Below are 25,668 nucleotides of genomic sequence, written 5' to 3' on the forward strand. Positions count from 1 at the left end.
TAAAAAAACAGATAAACACATTTAAAAGATGTTTTATAATGGTGTCTAAAATTATTCTAGGAAAAAGTAAGCATTTTCTAAATAGTGAGCCTAACTTCCCAGGAAACTTCTGAATATTAAATGTGCAAAGGAGTTGTCAGAGAGTTAAATACTAAAACACTGAAAAACACATGGCTATTAAGTCTCCACTAATTAAACTCAATACTAATTGCTTTGACAGACAGTGTGTAGAATTGGCCTTAAGTAAAGAAAAATATAGTAATTAGCACATAATATCTGATTATTCCTATAATATATAGTCAAAATATAAATAACTCACTATTCCCATCTATAAATAAGGCTTATCACAAATAGCTAATCAGTGTAGGTGGTAACCAAAAAAGTAATCTGAAACAGGTTCTTATGATTGTGGCATGCAGAGCTCTCCCAGAACTATTAGTTATGACCCCAAACAAACATTAAAGTAAAATTAAAGTAATTGTATTCAACACATTGGAAAAGAGTAGCATTGTAAAAAAAATTAGGTCTTGCAGTCCTGTTTAAAGACTTGTGAAAATTCAATGAGTGCCTCAGTATATTTTCAAAGTATAATGTTGTCGAAGTATGCAGTTGACTCTCCTGGGAGTAGGACATGGGTTTTAATAATAAACTCAATCTATGGCACTAAAGCAAAGGGCACAGAGAAGTAATTATAACCTATATTAACCTATATAGACCCAAGTGGAACTAGTCATAAAATAGTCTTTGTCTAGTATTAGGAATAAGGGAAAAGTTAATTTACTACTGGATCCAAAGTTATTCATAAATATCCATTCTTTATTTGTTTTCTTGATTGAGAGGATTAGCTTATAACAAGTACTGGTATAAAGGGATGGTTAGTGGGTAGCATTTTTTTCTCAAAATCTTTTTAGTATCTTAATCATTTAAGTTTACTTTTACTTACATAACTTGGGTTTAGTTATGTATGGGTTAAGTAAACTTTTATAATAACAGTGATTAGAATTGCAAAGATTTTATTGACTCATACAAGAAGTAATCATTATCTCTATTCCCTCCCCATATATTTCTAAATTTCTTTCACTAAAGACTATTTTACTTCAAACAAAAAAAAGAAAAAGAGAAAAATCATTAATGATAAATCATTAATAATTTATTGTTTGATTAGTGCAGTTATTTTTAATGATCATTTTTAAGCCCTGATTTTGTACTGTTAAGCTCAATTTCAATAACATGATGTCATTGGTTATAGAACAGGGTAGGAACATGAAAAGTGAGAACCCATGAGACAAAGTACAAACTGATTCTAGCACACCTCTCTATTAGTGCTTGTCAGGAAGGAAGGAAGCATAATCTCTTCTTCAAAATTAATAAAGTTATAGGATAAAACATCCAGAGTCAGGATTAAAGGTATTGGCAATGTGGGACATCACGGGGAAAGTAATGTGGTAGTTGAAGAGATCAAATAATTATTTTATAAAAAATATTAGTTAAGAGTTTCAGTGTCATTTATCCTCACTTCTTGTGAGTTTATGAGAAATTGAGAGATGAAGCACTTATTTTTGTTTGTTCTTTCTTGAATATAATCATTGTTCACCAACTAATTTCTCCACCTCTTATGTTTTTACTTTATGTATTTAACCTACTAGTTTTCTAAATCTTTTCCCATTTCAACTATCCTCAGGGGGCTGGAGCAATAGCACAGCAGGTAGCCTTGCACGCGGCCGACCCGGGTTCGATTCCCAGCATCCCATATGGTCCCCTGAGCACCACCAGGGGTGATTCCTGAGTGCAGAGCCAGGAGTAACCTCTGTGCATTGCCGGGTGTGACCCAAAAATAAAAAACCTATCCTCAGGTATCATTAAAAATGGTTTCCTTCATAAGAAGCTTTTCATCTGTATAGGAGGATAAACTTATTTAATTTATTCTAATTTAAGTCATATCTTTATTAATAGTTTATTCGATTTTTATTTTCAGATGCATTGGAATGCATACACACACACACACACATGCAAACAAACTTGGTTTGGGGGCCACACCCTATGTTACACAGAGGCTACTTGCTGTGTGCCTGGGTTTTATTCATCATGGAGCTTGGGGGACAGTTTGTTGTGCTGAAAATTGAACCCAAGCTTATGATACTCAATGTATATCTGCACCTTGTTGCATTTAAAATTTTTAGCCTGATGTTCTATATTAACCAGTGGGATATTTTCTATCACAATCTTTGTCAATATATGGAATCTCTAAATGAATAAAGGCTATTAATACAATGTGAAATTATGAACTGTATTAGACTCATGATTGATTTTAGAATATTGTATAAAGATGTTGAATATTTTTCTCTAACATGGACTTATTTTTCTTTGTTTACCAATTCTAGCCTCAAGGAGTGATTTTAAAAGATTTTTTCCAACAATCATGATTATTCTGCAACATCTGATGTTTCTTGGGGTTTGAAGCAATTTGAAGCTTGCAGGGTACTCAACAGATATTCCCCATCTACCTCTCTCATGTATTTTTAAAACATAAAATAAAAATAGCTCAAGGTTTTTAATAACATGTAAAGTAATTAGTACACTTTTGACAATCCTGTGTTTCATATCTTTGATATTTTGGAGCTGGCTAGGTAGTATAGTGGATAGAGCATTTATCTTTCATGCAGCAACCCGGATTTGATTCCCAGCACCGCATATGGTCCCCCAAGCTTGCCAGGAGTAATCCCTAAGGACAGAGTAATACCTGCGCATGTCTGTGTGCAGTCCCTGAACCAAAATATATAATCAAAAATTATATTACTGCTACTTTTTGCCATTCCTTCCTAGATGTGGAAGTTAGCAATAGATCTTATATTAGAGTTAGAATTATATTCTCCCAATATTGAATGGATTTAGTTAAAGTAGCAATTTACTTTTTATGTTTCTAGGCTTACCAGAATGAAAGGGAAGATCAGTGAGAAGGATCATATATCACTTATATACAATATCAAAGGAGCTAGGGAAAGCAGGAATCGATACAAATCCACCACAGATTTTTATTTGTTTGACCATCCATCTGATGATGCCACTTAACAAGCATCACTTAACACTAGTTTTTAATTTATGCTGTTTAGGAGGAAAACGAGAGAAAACCTCATGTGTTGTTTACTCCAGACATGTCTATTCTTGGTTCTCTGTGAGAGACATTTTTGATTTGATGGTTTTGTTTGCATTTTATTCTGATTCTTTTTTCTTTTTCTTTTCTTTTTTTTTAATATTTCATCATTAGTGGGAACAAGGGTTGGAAATTTAGTTTTGTGATCTGACCATTGACTTATCTCTGTTAGTAGAAATGAAAACCTATCTACAATAAGTGAGAGAATAAAGGAAATTATAGATGTATATGGTTGCTATATTATTGGTTTACTAATCATATGAATACAGTATATAAAAACCACTGGATTTTTGAGTGATATTTTAAGATGCATGTTTGTCAGTGTGCAGATCATTACAACATGCCAGTCGGTCAAAAGCTTACATTCTGTAGACTGGGAACACCTGTAAAGACAATTAATTAGAGGCTGCCCCAAAAGCCTCCATTCCTCTCGGAATGCCCGGCAAGCTACTGAGAGTGTCGCGTCCGTATGGCAGAGCCTGGCAAGCTACCCATGGCATACTCAATATGCCGAAAACAGTAACAAGGGTCCTCATTCCCCTGACCCTGAAAGTGCCCCTGATACATCATCGGGCTACACTAGCATGTGTTAGGGATGAATGGAGACGTTACTGGCGCCTTCTCAAGCAAATCGATAAGCAATACAATGACAGTGCCAGTGATACAGTGATTTTAAGATGGGAACTGCTATTTATTTGAGTTTGTGAGTGTTGGGGGGATGCTACTTCAAGAAGAACTCCGGGCCTCATGCATGCAAGGCTGTGCTCTACCACTAAGCCCAGAGAACAGATTTTAGATCTGGAAAATATTATTATAAAACCTGTGGCTCCACTTTTCTTCTCAGTGGCTAGAAACTCCTATGACTGATATAATAGGATTAATGATTGATATAAATTGATATAAACATTGATGCTTTAAAATTATGAGGAAAGAACTAAAAATTAATACTTCAAATAATAACTAAAAATTAACATACAAATAATACTTTTAGGTATAGACATTGATGATGGACTCTTCAGAAAATTATCAAACTTGACACTAAAAAGTGATTTAAGAAACTAAGTGACACAAATGATATAAGAAATTAACAATTACTTCTTTTTAACCATGTTTCTAATTATTTTATAAACGGTATAAATTTTAATAGTCTATTTTCTGATGAATAAAAAAGGAAGGAACTTATCTTTCTTCTGGGTCTATTTTTATTTGTTGTTTGTCAGTCTGATGCCATCAATGTTGACTGTAAGGTGTGCTGTATTTCCAAAGCTTTGTTTTCAAACTTCTCTGATTTGTGTTCGATAGGTAGGTAATAGAAGCTAGTAGACTATACCCTATCTTTAGGGGATAGTCAATCCCCAAGCCAAATATTGCCATGCACATTTTGAGACTAGCTGATGTATTTATGTGAAATGTCCCGGTTTGTAAACATGTACTATTATTTAATTGAACAGAAGATCAAACATATTTTGTATGCCACAGATCTGTTGGGGAATTTTTATTCCTGTGGTCTTGTTTTTCCTGTTCTCTCTATCGCTCTTGCTCTCTCTGTTAGGTGTATACAGTAAGTATACAGACACATCTTGAGTGAAGAATAGGTATATAATGGATGATAACATTTTTATAAGAATCTCATTCCTTACATGCTTATTAACTGGATTCATGAACAGGGGCTAAGTTTGGAAGAAGTCAATAATATATATAGCCATTATTTTCTTTTTGATGATGTTTTTGGGTTTAGAGTTATACCTGGTTTTGTTTAGGACTTCTTTTGACCCTGAGCTCAGGTTCCCATATGAGGAACCAGCAATTGAACTCAGGTTAGCCACATACAAGGCAAGTGCTCTACCTGCTGCACTATCACCTGGGCACTACCTCTATATTGATTTTCCTGTAACCTTTTGATTATGATGACTCTGGGCAAAGAATTCCATACATTGTAATTGGACACTAATAGAAGACTTAATTGGAAAATGTAATAGAGGGAATTGAACCAGGTTCTGTGGCATTCAAGGCAAGTCCAGCTGTACTACATGTCTCCAGTTCTCAGAAGCAGTAATTTTAAAATTAAATATTCAGGTTTCCTGCTGGTATATTGCTAATAGTCCTCTCCCTCCCACCTAAATTCCTGACCCCCCAGTTTACCATCTTGCTGGCCCCCAACTTTTATATGGTAAAGGGAATGTATGGTCTTAGGTGTTGTTGAGAATTTAAACTCCTAAGGGCTGGAGTGATAGCACAGCGGGTAGGGCGTTCGCCTTGAATGCTGCTGACCCAGGTTAGATTCCCAGCATCCCATATGGTCTTCCAAGCATCGCCAGGAGTAATTCCTGAGTGTGAACCGGGAATAACTCCTGTGCATCACCGGGTGTGACCCAAAAAGCAAAAAAAAAAAATAGAATTTAAATTCCTAAACTGGATTTTTTTTTCAGGAGAGCCTGGCAAGCTCCCCATGGCGTATTCATATGCCAAATACAGTAACAATGATGGGTGTCATTCTCCTGACCCTAAAAGAGTCTCTAATGCTCTAATGCAGAACTGTTGGGAAGGATGAGTAAAGAGAGGCTGCTAAAATCTCAGGGCTAGGATGAATGGAGAAGTTACTGGGCATGCTTGAGAAAATCGACGATCAACGGGATGACAGTGACAGTAACAGTTTGTATGGGGAACACATCCAGTGTTTCTCAGTAGCTCTGTGCTCATAATTCACTCCTGAAGTTGCTTGCGGACCATATGTGGTGCTGGTGGATTTAACTGGGGCCAGTCACACAAAATGGAGTGTCTTAACTTCAAGTTCTCTGCCTTCATTTTAATTTTTTTTGTTTGGGAGCATCACCCAGATATGTCCAAGCCTTAGTTCTGGCTCTGCACTTAGGGATCACTCCTGGCTAGCCTCGAGGGATCATATGGGGTACCAGGGATTGAAACCCAAGTCAGTCATGTGCAAGGCCCTACTCACTATATTATCTCTCCATCCATGTCCTCTAATCTTTAATAAACACATTAGTAGACTCTGCTTTTGCAACTGATATTTTCAACTATTAATTTGCTGTAATTAATATTTTTATTGAAACTGTTTTGTTTACATGATGATATGCTTATATTATTGAAGTCACATGTCTTTCTTATTAGTAGAACCTATCAGACAATACATTGTGTAACTTAGTTATTAATGTCTTATTTGAGAATATCTCTATGTGCTCAGGATTGATAACCTCTATGCTAAAATTTAGGTGATTCTTCTTTGTTTATTGCAGCATTGTTCACAATAGCCAGAATTTGGAAACAACCTGAGTGCCTGAGTACAGATGTCTTGTGAATCAATTGGGATGGGGGATGTGTGCTGAAAGTAGATAATGGACTAAACATGATAACCTCTAAGTATCTGTATTGCAAATCATAATGCCCAAAAGTAGAGAGAGAGTATAGGAAAATTTGTCTGCCATGGAGGCAGCGGGAGGGTGGGAAAAGGGGATATACCGGGGATATTTGTGGTGGGGAATGTGCACTGGTGGAGGGATGAGTGTTTGATCAGTGTGTGACTGTAACTGAAACATTAAAGCTTGTAACTATCTCATAGTGATTCAATAAAATAAAAAAAAGACACTTTGGTACATCTACACAATGGAATACTATCCAGCTGTTAGAAAATATGAATCATGAAATTTGCTTATAATTTGATGGATATGGAGAGTATCATGCTAAGTGATGGTTGGAAGGTTCGCTCAGGATGGGATATACGTGCTGAAAGTAAACAAGGGAACAAACATGATGGCTTCTTAGTATCGGCATTGTAAATGATAATGCCCAAGAGCAGAGAGACAGAGTAAGAAGGAAGGTGCTTGCCACAGAGGCAAAGGCAGAGGGTGGGATGGGGTGGAGCTGATGGGAGAGATACTGGGAACATTGGTGGTAGAAAATTCACACTGGTGGAGGGATGGATTCTTGATCATTGTATGACTAAAACTTAATCATGAAAGTTTTTATCTATCTCACAGTGATTCTATTAAAATATATATGAATGAATAAATAAAATTTAGCTGCCTCCATTTACATATTGGTACCAATAATATCCTCAGAGGAAATAGACATGGTTATTGGTCTATGAGTAAGGAGTCAAGCCACATAGTAAGAAAGATAACTACTTTCATGTATCTCCCTAATATCAAAATATCAAAAGCAAACAAAGACACCACAAAAAAAGAAAACTCAGGCCTATATCCCTGATGAACACAGATGCGAAGATTCTCAACAAAATATTAGAAAATAGAATTCAAAAACTCATCAAAAAGTTCACACACCAAAACCAAGTGGGATTCATCCCGGGGATGCAAGGATGGTTTAACATTTGGAAATCAATCAACATAATCCATCATATCAACAAAATAAAAGATAAAGATCATATAATCATATTAATAGATGCAGAGAAAGCATTTGACAAGATTCAGCACCCATTTATGATGAAAACTCTTACCAAAATGGGTATAGAAGGGACCTTCCTCAATATAGTCAAAGCCGTTTATCACAAGCCTATGTCAAGCATCGTCCTCAATGGGGAAAAACTAAGAGCCTTCACTCTGAGAACAGGGACGAGACAAGGATGCCCACTCTCTCCACTTCTGTTCAATATAGTATTGGAAGTACTTGCAATAGCGATTAGGCAAGAAAAGATATTAAGGGCATTCAGGTAGGAAAGGAAGAAATAAAGCTCTCACTATTCGCAGATGATATGATACTATATTTAGAGAACCCTAAAACCTCTACCAAGAAACTCCTAGAAACAATAGACTCGTATAGTAAAGTTGCAGGCCATAAAATCAATACCCAAAAGTCCATGGCTTTCCTTTATGCAAAAAATGAGAGAGAAGAAAGCGACATGATAAAAGCAATCCCATTCACAATTGTGCCTCAAAATATCAAGTACCTCGGAATCAGCTTAACTAAGGAGGTAAAGGACTTGTATAATGAAAACTACAAAACGCTACTTCAGGAAATAAAAGAGGACACAAAATAATGGAAAGATATCCCCTGCTCATGGTTTAGAAGAATTAACATTGTCAAAATGGCAACTCTCCCCAAAGCATTGTACAAATTCAATGTGATCCCTATGGGGATACCCTTGTCATTCTTCAAAGAAATGGAGCAAGTGTTCCTGAAATTCACATGGAACAATAAGCCCCCACGAATAGCTAAAGCAATTCTTGGGGAAAAGAAAATGGGAAGAATCAACCTCCCCAACTTCCAACTCTACTACAAAGCGGTAGTCATTAAAACAGCACGGTACTGGAACAAAGGAAGAGTTGCAGACCAATGGAACAGGGTTGAATACTCTGACATATCCCCCCAAATATATGATCATCTAATCTTTGATAAGGGAGCAAGAAATGTGAAGTGGAGCAAGGAATGCTTGTTTAACAAATAGTGCTGGCAAAACTGGACAGCTACATGCAAAAAAAAATGGGCTTAGACCCCCACCTATCACCATGTAAAAAATTCAGATCAAAATGGATTAAAGACCTCAACATCAGATCAGAATCCCTAAGGTACATTGAATACAAGGTCGGCAAAACTCTCCATGACATTGAAGCCAATGGTATCTTCAAAGATGACACGCCACTGGCCAAGCAAGTGAAAACAGAGATAAATAAATGGGACTGTCTCAAACTAAGCTTCTGCACCTCAAGAGAAACAGTGATCAAAGTACAAAGACATTCTACAAAATGGGAACGGATATTTACACAGTACCCATTAGATAAAGGGTTGATATCAAGGATATACAATGCACTGGGTGAACTCCACAAGAAGAAAACTGCCAACCCGATCAAAAAATGGGGTAATGAAATGAACAGAAACTTTCTCAAAGAAGAAATCCGAATGGCTGAGAGGCACATGAGAAAATGTTCCACATCACTAATCATCAGGGAGATGCAGATCAAAACAACAATGAGATATACCTCACACCACAGAGACTGTTCCACATCCAAAAGAACAAAAGCAACCAGTGTTGGCATGGATGTGGGGAGAAAGGGACTCTCTTTCACTGCTGGTGGAAATACCGAATGGTTCAGCCCTTTTGGAAAACAATATGGACGATTCTCAAAAAATTAGAAATTGAGCTTCCATTTGACCCAGCAATACCACTTCTGGGAATATATCCCGGAGAGACAAAAAGGTATAGTAGAGATGACATCTGCATTTCTATGTTCATTGCAGCACTGTTTACAATAGCCACAATCTGGGAAAAACCAGAGTGCCCAAAAACAGATGACTGGCTAAAGAAACCCTGGTACATCTACACAATGGAATACTATGTAGCTGTCAGAAAACATGAAGTCATGAAATTTGCATATAAGTGGATCAACATGGAAAGTATCATGCTGAGTGAAATGAGTCAGAAAGAAAGAGACAGACATAGAAAGATTGCACTCATATGTGCAATATAATATATCTGAGAAGTACAAGTTTGCAATGATGCAATTTCTGGCAGATATTTCTCTGGACTTAGTTACTAAAATACAGAAATCCAAAACCGTGTGGCTGCTAGTGCGGCCACTTGACCTCATATCACTTCATTCTCATCAATAGAAAACAAGTTATCAAATGCTTCCTTTTCAGCAGGTTCAACTTTAAGTGGGAGAAACTCCAAACAATAATAGTGAGTTTTGTGTTGAAATATTGAATGTAATCAAAATAAGGAGAAAGTAAAGTGAAATTTATCAGTTACACAGGCGGGGTGGGGAGCTGGGGATGTGGGGGGCGGGGTGGAGATATACTTTGATTTTTGGTGGTGAAATATGTGCACTGGTGAATGGATGGGTGTTTGAGCATTGTATAACTGAGACTTAAACCTGAAACCTTTGTAACTTTCCACATGGTATTCAATAAAAGAAAAAAAAAAGAACTTGGGTGAAATTTGAAGAAGACCTGGAGATGCACTCCTAGGATATTTATGCTGCCAAATTTTATATGCAAGAATAAATAATAGAATCCTGTTATGAACTAATCCTAGGTGCCTTATAAAAATTCCAGACAGACATTAATTTTCTGGTCTAGTAGTTGCTTAATACCAAATGGCTCTACATTTGCTAACCACTATAAGGAGATTTGTGCATATTAATTAACCCATCCTGAACCTATATAAATTAATGATATAGAAGAGCAAGACCATTTTTTTAATGTGAATAAATTTTGAGAACTATTTATGATGATATAGGTGAACATTGGTAAGAAAAATACATATAGGGCCAGTGAGATAGTGTAGCAAGGTGTAGCAAAGCAAATAGTGCTTTCTTTGCATGTGGTTGACCTGGGTTTGATCTCTGGCATTAAACATGGTTCCTTGTCAAGAATGATTTAGTACAGGGGCCGGAGCGATAGCACAGCGGGTAGGGTGTTTGCCTTGCACGCGGCCGACCCGGGTTCAATCCCCGGCATCCCATATGGTCCCCCAAGCACCGCCAGGAGTAATTCCTGAGTGCAGAGCCAGGAGTAACCCCTGAGCATCACTAGGTGTGACCCAAAAAGCAAAAAAAAAAAAATAAAATAAAAGAATGATTTAGTACAGAGCCAGGAGTAAGTCCTGAGCACTGGGTGTACACCAAAATCCAAACAAAAAAGAAGGAAGGAAGGAAGGAAGGAAGGAAGGAAGGAAGGAAGGAAGGAAGGAAGGAAGGAAGGAAGGAAGGAAGGAAGGAAGGAAGGGAGGGAGGGGGAGGGGAGGGAGAGAGGGAGGCAAGGAGGGAGGGAGGAAAGGAAAGAAGGGAGAAAGGGTGGGAGGAAGGGAGGAAAGAAGGAAAAAGAAACAGATGCTGGAAGAACGGGTAAGTGAGTGGGATTTTTGATTGTATTTTCAAGCAGTTCTCAGGGATCACCTAGGGATCACTCCTTAGGAATTTTGACAATTGGATCAGTAATTTAATGCTAAGGTCTGTGGATACCCTGCTACTTAGATTGTGAGATGTTGGGAATACCCATGCTCCATGCCATAATCCAGGGTCATACATGGAGGTACTTTGTTGATGCTCTACTGAACTCAGGTCAGATACATTCAAGGAAAGCACTTAACCCCGCTACTATTTCTCCAGCCTGGAGTGCTTTTTTTAAAAAAAAAACAAAACAAAACTATACTACTGGATGTTATCTAGAAAGAGTTATGCAATTCTCTATGGGTATATGTTTGAATACTTCTTTAGTTGTTAAATATTTATAATCTGAAGATGGAAGTTAGCTTCCAGAAAGTCAAAGAAAAAACTTTTGTCACCTAGTAAATAAAGTAGAATAAATAAACTTCACTGTTCGGTAAAACAGTGGACAATTTCAAAGACTCAATTTATTGTGATAAACCATTTTAATTCTTTAAGAAGTATATTAGTACACATTAATGGATAATGTTCATGTCATTCTAATATTTTTAAATTATCTTGTCTGTTGGAATATGTAAATATTTCTGTCTAACATGTTCTTTGAACCATTTATATTTTGCTTCATCTTTAGACCCACAAGCTTATTGATGATAGATGTTAATTTTATATATTTATGAAATATTCTACATAATTAACTTTAAAAATCACATTTGTAAAGAAAGGGTTTTGTCTTGTACTTTTCAGCATTTTTAGATTTTTAAAAAATGAATGTGTTTACTACATATTCCCCCAAACAGAAGTTTTTCCTCTGCTTTTCATTTTATTATTTTTCCATGGAGTTAATGAGGTTGAAAGAGATGTGCAACTTAAAACCTCCTAAAATTTGGAATTCCTACAAAGCATTGGGGTTTTTGTTAGCTTGTTTGTTTTTGTTTTTAAAGAATAGGGAAGAAAGTGAAGAGATTCTGAAGATTGTCAGACACTAGGATAGTTTTCTTGATTTCTTGATGTACTGACTCCAGATATATAATAAGTAATTTCCTGAGAAAAGATACTAAGAGAAACAGCAGATCTGCAGAAAGTTGACAGAAAGTTTCTGAACTCCAAATATATAGTCTGCTGAATTTCATATGACCCTACTATTGCAATGACCATACTATTATTATGACTCTATTATATCTTTCTCAAATGAATTCTTCTGTGAAACCATAAGAAAATAGATGCAGCTGCTCCTTTGGCTCTTAAAACAAAACAAAGGAAAACTAACAAAAGAGGCATACCGATTTCATTTTAGACTTGCTACATCAAGAGATATTGGCCTCTGATATTCTTTTCTCCTATTATTATTATTTACGTAATTATCATCATTGCTATTTATTAGAGGACTGAATTTATATAGTAAGGAATTCAGTATACCACAGCAAGTGTTAAAGATATGATTTACTGAAGTGTCAAAAAGATTTCATACATTTTTCTGGGCTGGAGCAATAGCACAGTGGTAGGGCATTCACCGTTCACGCAGCCAGCCCGTGTTCGATTTCTCCACCCCTCTCAGAGAGCCCGGCAAGCTACTGAGAGTTTTGCACCCACACGGCAGAGCCTGGCAAGCTACCTATGGCGGTATTGGATATGCAAAAAACAGTAACAATAAGTCTCACAATGAGAGACGTTACTGGTGCCTGTTCGAGCAAATCGATGAGCAACGGAATGACAGTGACAGTGACAATTTTCTAGTTCTTAAAATTTGGGATCTCATTGATTTATTCCAATAATTCACTATGCAAGTCACTTTCAGTGCTTTTTAAACAAATGCTGATCTCTGTACCTCAAACTATACCTTTCAAATAAACATTTAAAAACAAAAGCAAACAAACAAACAAACAAACCACCACTAGATTGTTTTTTGGAGGTGACGTAGGAAGGAAAATTAAATATTACACAGATTTTACAATTTTTTATGGCGATTTTCCTTGTGCTTTTTATGCTTCCAAGTGATGTCCATAGACCCCATGGTGGTCCACATGAGTCGGGAGGAGACAGAGGCAGTCACTTTCTCCCGATCTGCCTCTGCCACCTGGGACCCAGGGTTACTGGGTTCTTGTCTTGCTCGCAAAAAAAGTAGATAAGCAGTGAAGTAAAGTAAAGTAAAAGCAAATTAAAACAGATTTTATTTGGAGGTATTTTGAAGGTGTGGAGGGAGAGAGAATGAGAGTGAGAGAGAGAGACAGACAGAGAGAGAGTGTGAGAGACAGAGAGACAAAGAGAGAGACAGAGAGACAGACAGAGGGAGACAGAGAGAGAAACAGAGAGAGAGAGGCATGCAAGAGAATCTGGGCTTCTCCAAGGACAAAGAGAGACCCCTACAGAGTTTGAGGAACTTCATAGGGAGGGGTCCAACCTCCTCAGGGTCCACTGCTCAATGTCTTATCAGGTCTCTGTTTTTCATATCCACAAGGTGGATCAGCCTTAGAATTTTCCTCCCAGAAGTTTTGTTGATCGAAGTTTCCTTGCTGAGAGCCTTTCCCTGTCTACCTGACTACATGACAAACACAAAGGTTCCAATAAGCACTGCAGCACTATTGTCCCATTGTCCACCAATTTGCTCGGTGGGCACCAGTAATGTCTCCATTGTGAGACTTGTTGTTACTGTTTTTGGCATATTGAATACGCCATGGGTACCTTGCCAGTATTTGCCGAGCGGGTGGGATACTCTCAGTAGCTTGCCGGGATCTCCAAGTGGGACGGAGTTGAGCCTGGGTTGGCCATGTGCAAGGCAAATGCCCAATCCACTGTGCATTTCCTAATGCATATGACATGCAATAAGTGATTAAAGATTGGGCTTTTCCAGGCAGGAGGGTGAGTACATAGGTTTAGCTGCTTGACTTACATGAAACTGATCCAAGGCAAGGTGTATGGTACCCCAAGCACCACAGAGTGTGGTTCAAACTCCTCCCTCCAATAAAATAAAATAAAATAGAAGAAAGAACATTTTCTTCTTTATTATCAGCTATTTAACTCTAATTTTCAAGAAGAAAAAAGTTAATAATTCTATGGATTAAATCTATTATTGAAATGTGTTTATTCCTTCTGAATTACTCTTAAGAATAAAAGCAAAAACAAAAAGCATATAACACCCCCACACACACAGAAAAAAAAGGAGTAGCAGGAGGAGTTAAAGAAGGAGAAGGGGGAGAAGGGGAAGGAGGATGAGAAGCAGCTGGTTCCTGGCTTTATCTTGTTCTTCTGGAGTGATAAGAGAGCACTTTTCAGTTGACCAGAAGATAAGATGCTCCAATTGAATTGCTGATAAGATAGGAGTTGATCATCCTGTGATTAATACCCTTGTAGATGTCTTAGTTTACTAGAGACTTGACCTCTTGTTACCTTTTATTTCCAAACAAATCTGAGATGATGGGTCCTAACTGGGAGAGCATGCTCTCTGATTTCTTAGCTGGATATTGTTCTGATATAAAGAAGGTAAATCTGGAACAAGAATTTACCAATATGTATCCTATGCAAATACTACTCAAAAAGAACTGGTAGGGAAAAGTTACCATTGTGGAAGGAAAAAAGAAGCGGAAATTCCTTCAAAGAAGAGATATGTACTCTAAAAGTATAAAAACCCCAACAAAATGTACTTTCTAAAACTAACCGTTCAAACTTTAAATGTGCACACACACACACACACACACACACACATCAGTAAGAATTAAAATAATTGTAAGGAATGATGAGAGATCCAAAGGTAGGAAATCATTACCATCCTCAAAAACAAAGCTATTAAAGATGAAAATTTGGAAGTTTAGAGGAAGCTAAAAACTAGGCCACTGGTGAGGAGGCAAATTTGCTATTTTTGAGCTTAATTAGGGCCTGAAGTCCGGACTTCTGAGTTAGAAGTCCGGACTTCTGAGTTAGCTTGACTGATCTGGGTAATTCTGAGATGGTGTACAGAAACATTAGAACCAGGCAACTTTATATGAGATTAAGATACTATTATCAATGGAGGATAAAATTACATTTACTTACCTTGTTTTCCTTATTTTATTGCTTACAATCTCATATTTTCAGATGCTCAGGTACCATATACATGTATTGTGTAATATTTTTATTATGTTATACCTATAGTTAGATTTTCCTATTTATTGTCTTTTAATATATTAAAATATAATAAAATTCTATTTTTCTTTATATTCCTTTAAATTCCATAGACTATTATTTTAGTAAAATAAATCCTCTACTCTATTTCAATAAATTGTCGTGAAGTGGAATTAAAAGTAAGATTTAAAAAATTGTTTTTTTTAGTTTTTGGGTCACACCTGGCAATGCACAGTGGTCACTCCTGGCTCTACTTTCAGAAATTAGCCCTTGCGGTGCCCAAGGGACCATATGGGATGCTAGGAATTGAACCCGGATTGGCCACGTGCAAAGCAAACGCCCTACCCGCTGTGCTATCACTCCAGCCCCTTAAAAGTAAGATCTTAAGTGCTGAATTTTAGGATCAATTTGGTTTGTTAGATAGTTCTCTTCTTCAGATTTCAAAATACAAAGAAATACAGAACTATTAAAGAAAAAGGCAAAGTTCAGGAAAAACTTCCCAACCTGCAAAGGAAAGAAGATAAATAATTTTCATAACAATGATGATTATGTGTGGTATATGTGTTTAGTACTGTATTTCCCCAATTATTATTGTTGTTAGGTACTTTTTCATAAAGTACTGGAGATTTGTTGGTCATCTTTGGGAAATGTCGCATCAGTTTTTTTTTTTTATTTTTTCATTTTAAAATTTGGGTTATCTGTAATATTCTTGTAGTGAAATACATATAGAAAGCTACTTAATATAGAAACTGATACTTTTTTTTAACTAGATACTAAATGCAACTAAAATTAGTATAAAATAACCAATGAAGCTACATTAGACTAGAACTTCTACATAACCAAGTGAAAACACAAACTAGAGACAATGTTTACAGATTACTTATGTAATATGGTTATGATTGAATATAAGGAAACCATATAATTCAGTAACAAAACAAAAATAACCAAATTGAAAATTGAGCAAAAAGATTCAACTCAGTAATTATCAATGAAATACAAATCAAAACTATTATCGAATGTCACCTCAAGGCATGTGGTTGGTTGTTTTCAATAAGGTAAAAGCAAACCAATGCTGGTACAGATATTAAAAGAAGGGAAATTTTATACCTTTGATGGAAAGGAAAACTGATACAATGATCATGAAAAACAATATGAATTTTCAAAACTAACACATGATCTAGCAATTCTACTTCTAGTTATCTGATTGAAATAAAAATCAATAGCTCAAAGAAATATCTGTATTCCTATGTTATTGGCAGCATTTTCATGAGTCTACATATGGAAATGAACTAAGGATCTGTCCTTTTGTCAGTAGATAAACAAATGTGGCGTATTAACTTTTAGTCTTCTGCAATTTCATGTTTCTCTGGGAAAGAAAATTAAAAACTGCTCATTTTACAACATGACATAGCCTATTTGGTGAATCACTATATCAGAAATAATAAAAACAGATATGCATTTTAGAATTAGAGAATCATGTTGACACACATTTAAATTTTAACAAAAGCCAAGAAGTGAAGTATTTTCTGGAGAAGAAAAATTCATATGCTCACATATTTGGAGTCATTTATCAGTACTATTCTTACAACTGATTTGCTTCTATGATAATATATTAAAGTACTTTAATTAGAACAAACTGTAATTTAATTAATGGAATTTAATCGGAAATGCAGCTAGCCCTTCAATATTTGTATAACCAATACTTCTTTGTTCACCTGATATTACAAAGGTGCCATTGCAAATGCAGTGGAAAATAGATGATTTTATCTTTTTTCATTAAATGATATTAAGATAATCAGCTATTTATATGGGGCGGGGGGTGGGGTAAGCACCTTCCTTTTCTATGTGTTGTGAAAAATAAAAAAACTAATTTTATATGTAGTACAAAACTAAATGGAAACTTAAAATAATCTTGGTAGAAAACAGTTATATATTTTCTTTCATTTTAACATGACCAATACATTCTTAGACTCAAACCGTATTAACACCAAGAAGAATGCCTACAAAAAGACTTTGTTGAACTAAGAAAATTAAAATAAATAATATTTAAAAAGTTTTATTCAAAAATCGGTAAGAGAATAAACTGCTATCTCTTGGCTATTGAACATATTTAATACTAAATATTGTTATCTTGTTGGCTATTCAACATATTAATAATAAAGATAAATTGCTATCTTGTTAATATTAAACATATAAAATACTAATATGTTGAATAGCCAACATGAAGTCACTAAATATGAGTAGCAGATTATAGAATACATTTCTTTCTTTATTCTCAGGGTATATATTCCATCCACTTCAAAAATAATTTAAGTTTTTTGGAAACTTTTCTATACCATAAAGGAAATTTCAGAAAACTGTTAGATGGTATTTGTTTCACAGTTGCTCATTGACTTTATTATTTGCCTGCTCTAGTTAAGATCTTTGTTGTAATGTGCATTCTCTTAAGGAAACCAGAAAAGTGTGTCAGAGCAGAGTATTTTTAAAACATTAGTGAAAAAGGACATTTTTTTACCTGCTTTTTGTTTGGATTAGAAACCACAGAAGTGAAAGTGGGCTGTGCTAAATGAAAACTTATGCAGGGGCCAGAGTGATAGCACAGCGGGTAGGGCGTTTGCCTTGCACGCGGCCGACCCGGGTTCGATCCCCGGCATCCCATATGGTCCCCCAAGCACCGCCAGGAGTAGTTCCTGAGTGCAAAGCCAGGAGTAACCCCTGAGCATCGCTGGTTGTGACCCAAAAAGCAAAAAAAAAACAAAAAAAAAACAAAAAAAAACTTATGCATAAAGTTAGGAATGTCCACATATATTAAAAGTGTACAAAGCATTATTATTGGAGAAATTCTCTATTAATTAAAAAGTGTGAGCAAAAATATAAAATGTATCATCTATGTCAAAGACTCACTCTTTTTTTTAAAAAAAGAGACCTTTTATTTTTATATTTTATTTATGATATGAACCAGGAACATTTTAACAAATGATTAATTAGGGAAAATATCAATAAAATTTTTTGATAATATTTCCCTGCAATAGTAAAAAGTACAATAAAATATTTCAGCCTACAACTAGGAAAAATAAAAAATACTATATAATTAAAAAAACCTAAAGAATAAATATTCATATCAAAGTCACTCTACAACTAAAAATATTTACACATAAAAATGGGTAAGATTAACTGTGCATACTGTCATGGCAAGATGTCTGTCTATGCACTATCTGAAATATATACGCTAAATTCATTCATTTCTGGTGGCAGTAACTACACTAGGGAATGAATTTAAATATATAAAATTTAAACCAACCATATTGAATTGGTAGATGCAGTGTATCATTACTGTCACTAGAGGGAAATCTGAGAGGGATTTAAGAGAAAGAAAGTTTATTGTTATGGCTGTAACTTGAATAAAGAATCCTGTGTGAATAAATTTTCTTAACAGCATGCTTACTTCAGGGGAAAAATGAAGCATAGAATGTCTGAGAAAAAGCCATATTGTCAAGCTATATTGAAATAATTGTTTCTCAGCAAGGAACAAGATCTGTCAGATGTCCGTACTTAGATTCAAATACTCTATTACCATATTTTTCAGTAAAATGTATATTTTAGAAAATAAAGGAAAATTATGAACAAAATGAGTGTTTCAAGGCACATACTGAATGATAAATAACTATTTTTTTAAAACCCAGAAAACAGAAAAAGTAACTATTGATTGAATATCAGCTAATAAGCATAAAATCTGACACCAGAGCTAGGGCACGTACTCTATGGCCCAGATGATAAAATGCAATTTCTTTTCTCCTATTATCCTTAGAAATAGACTTATTTTTTTTTTTTCTTTTTGGGTCACACCTGGCAACGCACAGGGGTTACTCCTGGCTCTGCACTCAGGAATTACCCCTGGCTGTGCTCAGGGGACCATATGGGATACTGGGATTTGAACCCGGGTCGGCCGCGTGCAAGGCAAACGCCCTGCCCGCTGTGCTATCTCTCCAGCCCCGGAAATAGACTTATTTTTTAAGAAATATAAATTTTAAGAAGTTTCTTAAAATTTATTTACTTGTTGTTTTGGTTTTGGTCATACCTGGTGGTGATTAGGGCTTAGTCTTGGCTCTGTGCTCAGCTTGGGCCACCATATAAGGTGCTGAGGATTCAACCCATGTCAGTCATATGCCCTACCTATGTGCTCTCTTTGTGGCTCCTGAAAACATTTTTTTTAAGGGTAATTATAAAATCAATAACTTGAACAGAAAAGTAATGGTTAGCAGAAAAGAGCACACAGGAAAGATAGTGAAAGACTTAGACTTTGCTCTAGGATTTATAAGACATATAAAGACAATTATGACATTCTCTCTATTGATACCTATTCGGGTTGAAGCAGGTAGGCAGGTAGATAGGGAAGCTCCCCACCTTCTCTAGCAACGAATTCTTGGGAAGTAATAAAACCAATAGCCCGAAGGCTGCAAAAAACTAACCTTATGGACACAAAAACTAAGACCCTCATAAGATCCATGCAAGGCACGCAGACCCAGAGAAACCTGGGCACACTTCAGAGAGAAGCTCCAGCAGGAACAAAGGCCAGGAAAGTAATTTAAATATTATCGCCTAACATGAAAAAGTGCTCTACATCACTAATCATCAGAGAGATGCAGATCAAAACAACCATGAGATACCACCTCACACCACAGAGACTAGCACACATCCAAAAGAACAAAAGCAACCGCTGTTGGAGAGGATGTGGGGAGAAAGGGACCCTTCTTCACTGCTGGTGGGAATGCCGACTGGTTCCGCCCTTCTGGAAAACAATTTGGACGACTCTCAAAAAATTAGATATTGAATTCCCATTTGACCCAGCAATACCACTGCTGGGAATATATCCCAGAGAGGCAAAAAAGTACAATCGAAACAACATCTGCACATGTATGTTCATCGCAGCACTGTTTACAATAGCCAGAATCTGGAAAAAACCCGAATGCCCCAGAACGGATGACTGGTTGAGGAAACTTTGGTACATCTATACAATGGAATACTATGCAGCTGTTAGAAAAAAGGAGGTCAAGAATTTTGTAGTTAAGTGGATGGGCATGAAAAGTTTCATGCTGAGTGAAATGAGTCAGAAAGAGAGAGACAGACATAGAAAGATTGCACTCATCTATGGTATATAGAATGACAGAGTGGGAGACTAACACCCAAGAACTGTAGAAATAAGTACCAGGAGGTTGACTCCATGGCTTCGAGGCTGGCCTCACGTTCCGGGGAAAGGGCAACTCAGAGAAGCGATCACCAACTACATTGTAGTCGAAGGCCATGTGGGGGAAGGGAGTTGCGGGCTTTATGAGGGCTAGAGACTGAGCACAGCGGCCACTCAACACCTTTATTGCAAACCACAACAGCTAATTAGAGAGAGAAAACAGAAGGGAATGCCTTGCCACAGTGGCAGGGTGGGATGGGGGGGAGATGGGATTGGGGAGGGTGGGAGGGACACTGGGTTTACGGGTGGTGGAGAATGGGCACTGGTGAAGGGATGGGTTCCCAAACTTTGTATGAGGGAAGTATAAGCACAAAAGTGTATAAATCTGTAACTGTACCCTCACGGTGATTCTCTAATTAAAAATAAATAAATTTAAAAAAAAATAAATATTATCGCCTACTCTCAATTTTACCTCATTGGCAACCACCCTAAGCAACCAAGTCTTACTGGTAGAAAGGCCCTTGGGCAGCTTAGAATAACCCAATAAAAGCCAACTCGATCAAAAGAAGCATGTGCATAGGCTACCCAGAGCTCATATGCTGCCTGAGCCCATGTGCTGCCTGTGTCCATGCCAATCATATGTGACGCCAAGCACATGTGTCACCTGCATCTCCCCTTTTGAGATGTGTACTTTCATATCTATTCTGGATCCCCTCTCTCCACTTTGGAGAAGCTCATGCTTTCTCTTGAGCATGTTCTCTCTGTCTCTGTTTCTCTCTGTGTCTCTGTCTCTCTCTGTCTGTCTCTGTCTCTGTTTCTATCTTTATCTCTGCCTCTGTCTCTCTCCACCTCTCTGTCTTTCTCTTTCTCTTGCTGTCTCTGTCTCTCTGTCTCTCTCCCACACAGACACTTCTCTTCCTCAGAACATCCAAATAAAACCAGTTGTTTTGTTTTGGTTTTTACTTCACTGCTTGTCTTTTCCTGAAATTCTTTTCTGAGAGGAAGAAGGGCCCAAAAGGCCTTGCTATGGTCTAGGACTTACTTTCTTTGCCTGCAAGTAGCCAGAACCAGAGCCAACTCCCAGCAGTCCTAGATTTCCCAGCCAATCCCCAAGAAGCAGAGATGGACAGAGAGAAATCAGTGTTCCTCGCTGGAAGCTTCTGTCTCTCTCCTCTCCACTGTGCTGTAAGTAACCCAGGAACCCTGCACGCATCAAGGTAAAGCTCAACTTACACAAGTTTTCAGGATTTGTTATTCATTTCATTTTGAAGCTTCATGATATTTATTTTTCAAGTTCTTATTTCTTCTTTGAACACTATAGCAACCACTAGGTATTGACTTGTTTAATATTTTAAGGTAAGAAATAAGTGTGTAGCTCTGACTGTAAATATTCTACTGCTCAGGGAATATTATATGCTTGAAAATAGTTATAGTAATTCAGCAATGTACAGATTCTTGTGAGTTCCTTATTTGTTTATTTTTCTGTATCTTTCTCTTTTCATTTTCCCTCTTTCCTTTCTTATTTTGTCTTTATTTTTGGCCACATCTGATGCTTCTTGGGTATTATCCCTGGTTTATTCCTTGAGGGTCACTCCCAGGGATGCTCATATGACCATCTGGGGCCAGAAATCAAATTGAGGCCTTCCCCATGCAAGTCAAATACTGACACAGGACCAGTGACTGTAGGTCCCTGTGTTCATTCAGTTTCCAGAGTTTCCAATATTTTCAAAAATGAAAATATTGAGTTGTAAATTTGCTTAGCTCAGAATTTAAAATTAAAAGGTTTATTGAAAAGCAGAAGGGAAAGGAAAAACTTCCCACTCCTTGTATCATCATCCTATTGATCGTCAAATTTCTCTAGCGATCTCAGTAACATCTCCATTCGTCTTAGCCCTGAGATTTTAGCAGCCTCTCTTGACTTGTCCTTCCCAAAGATACAGCATTGGAGGCTCTTTCAGGGTCAGGGGAATGAAACCCAGCTTGTTACTGGTTTTGGCATATGAATACACCATGGGGAGTTTGTGAGGCTCTCCCATGTGGGCAGGAAACTCTTGGTAGCTTGCCAGGTTCTCCCAGAGGGAGAACTAGTCTATAAGATGTTGCTTCCTGGAGCTTGGTTTCAAGTCTCTGGATGTTGGCTGTTGATGGTATTACACAGCGCCAGGGGCAGTCCCTGGGTGTGACCGCCTAGCTACTGGAAAATGGGAAATCTGGGCAGAAGAGGCCCAGTCCCCACCCGAGCAGGCTTGGAGGTCTCAGCCCCGGGTCCCACACACTTGTATAGGACTTGTATAGGACTAAATAAAATATGGCTCTCTGCTTGTCGGATTTTTATAGGAAAACTGGGTCTTTGAGTTACTTATCAAGTGACAAGGATATTCATAGAAAATGCAAGGATTATACAGTAGTCTGGATAACCCCAGCCTTTTGGATTAGCTTTTTGCCAGTAGGCCATTTGAGTTATCTGTTTGGCCTTTGGCCTTAGGTGTTATCCATGTCCTTGAGCCTAAAGTCTGGAACAGAATATAAGATCTTGGGGAATTGCTAAGCTCTCATATATATCAGAAAGAATCCAGAAATTTTCAGGATTGCTAAAAACGTAGGCTAGGAGGCGGTCATTGCTTCCAGCAGCTAGCAAAGAGAAAATGAAGTTTCCTCTTTCAGAACTCTGCCACTGAGCCACATCCCCAGCTTCATAACTTTGTCTTTTCTATATTTCCCATATCAATAAAACGCCATTCAATTTATTCATTTCAACAATATTGAAATATGGGAACTAACCAAAACTATCTGGGCAGTCTATAAGTCTTGAGAATTTTATCTTCCTAAACGTATGAAATCAACTTCTTCTAAGTATTACTGGTATAAACCACCCTTATATCTTACCTGGATCATCTGGTAGCAGCAGCAAGCTACTCACATTTGTTTTTACTTAATTAGCATTTCTTCCACTCCATACAAGCAGACTGATACTTCAGTTGCAGGTAGAGAGGTAGGGAGTCTTTGGTAAAGTATTTTGGGAGTAAGAAGAAATTGCCTAACCCTGAAGTATCTGAAAGCCATGAAGACTACCTCTCTTTGAAATGCAAAACCTGATCTACTTAGAAATAAAGAAATTGAGGTAGCACCCTGAGGCAGAAACAGGGAAAAAGCCTCAGCCAGCAAAGGGAGGATCCCTCAGAAAAGGAGAAGCTACAGAAGAACCTAAAGGTGGCGATGAGGTTATGACAGGTCCATCTGCAGTACAATGCTTCCCTTCTGACAGTGCTGGGTTCACCTGTTAGTATGCAGAACTCCAGGCAAAGAACTGTATATAATCTTCCTAAAGTCATTCCAGGTTTGCTTGCTTGCTTGTTTGCTTTTTTCAAACCAGTGTTCTCTGTCTCTGTCTCTGTCTCTGTCTCTGTCTCTGTCTCTGTCTCTCCCCCCCTACTCCCCCTCCTTTCCCCCCACCCTCAGGCAATGAACCTGAAATGCCTGTTCAAAGGTGAGGACTCACTTTCCTGCAAGGAGCAATTCCTCACTTCAGCCTGAGTCCATTGCCAGAGTCATGTAGCCCCCACACAGCACCCCACCCCCACACTTAGTTTGTGGGGATGCTTTCCTGCTTGAGGGCTGCCTTGTGGGACTGGCAGGTGGTAAGTCTCCTTGCACGTTAGATGCTCGGAGCAGACTTAACCAGTTCTGACCCAAGTCAGGCATTTCCTTTGGTGACTGATGTGGGCCCAGCCGAGATGGAAGCAAACTTTTCTGGAAGCTTCCTCCCTGGTTCCTGCTCCCCACTTTACCAAGTCACTGCAACAATTTTAAATTGCAGATCAGTTTGAATTGCTTATCAGCTTCTAATTCTTAGACTTAGGTCTTCTGAAATTTAAACACATCTCCTTACAATTATCAGACTCTAAACAAGATTCTGCCTATATCTAAACCTGAATTTGTACCATGCTCATCTGCTTTAGTTATTCTATAGTTTTCTTGTATACTCTTTGCTCCCCATAATCCTTCATCTAATGTTCTACCATCTTTTCTGTTAAAGTTTGCCATTCATTCATTTCTCAAACTTACTACTAATTCCTGTAGGAATTATCTCTGACTTCCTTGAAAAAAAGCAAATAACTTTATACAGGTCTTGTGAGTTCCATATTTCTTCTTCATTACATTTAAAACAAATGTATTTTGGATCCTTATTTGTATCTGTGCTTGGCCATCAGATGAATGGTTTTGCTTGTTCTATTCAACACAGATTAGTAACCACTGGACTCATGAATGAAATCATGACTGTGTTAATACAGGAGTCATCAATTAAAATGAACATCATTGGAGATTTCAGACTCAATAGAAAAAAGATATAGATTCAAACAAGTTAAAAAATATCGGAAAGAACTCCTGGTGGGATAAAATTCTGTATATTGATTGCACTGATCTGACAAATTAAATAGAAATTAATAACGAATATTAGCACTTGAAACATCAGTAACATCCCACTCATACTATATTTTCATTGTAAATCTGATAGCCTTTTGTTATACAGTACTTTCTGTTCGAGACCTCAGCAGACAAAGAAGCCACTGTTTGGGATATTTCTTAGTACCGTGGCCAATCAAATGGGATGGAAGCAAACCAACTTTCCAAGTGAGATGAAGTACTTTCTTCACACTTCACTGAGCAGAGCAAGTCACATGAAAAAGGAGAAAGGCTAGTGAAATGTTAACATGAGTCAAGAGTATAAAGAACAGGCGATATATTTGATAAAAGAAGGGAAATATTTCAATGAAAGGAACTTAGTTTGAGAGAGAGTAATTTCAGAGTTACTATCCTTTTAAGACCTAGAAAATAAAAAATTCTGGCTTATTAGCTGGCCATACATATATGTATAAAAAGTTCTTAAAGTAGGAGAAATATAAAAATGATGGGCCATAAAATAAAAACCGGATGAAGCTAATATGTATACTATATTAATATGACAAACCATGAAAATTATAATTATTATCTTAATTGCAGTAATTATTGGAGACACTTGAAGTTTTTTCTCTTATTAACACACATTTTTGAGTATATAATTATTTTCACATGATGATGGGAAGATATAAATGCTAAATAACACAATAAATAAATTATATAGATAGTGCTGTTAATGAAGAAATTTAAGCAAAATGAAAGTAAAGTGACAAGGTAATGCCAGTTACAGTAACAAATGGTAAACAAGGCAGTCCTTCAATGGTACAGTGACTGAGAATAAAGTTAAGGAGGTGGAAAAAGAATTAACCTTGTGTGTATTTGCTGATAACTTATAAGAAGAGGAACCAGTGCAAATATTCTACAGTAAAGCTAAACTTAAATGTGAAATGGGAAGCAAAGAGAAACGAGTGGCTAAGACA

The sequence above is a fragment of the Sorex araneus genome, chromosome 2, assembly GCF_027595985.1.
Source record: "Sorex araneus isolate mSorAra2 chromosome 2, mSorAra2.pri, whole genome shotgun sequence".
NCBI classification, from domain to species: domain Eukaryota; kingdom Metazoa; phylum Chordata; class Mammalia; order Eulipotyphla; family Soricidae; genus Sorex; species Sorex araneus.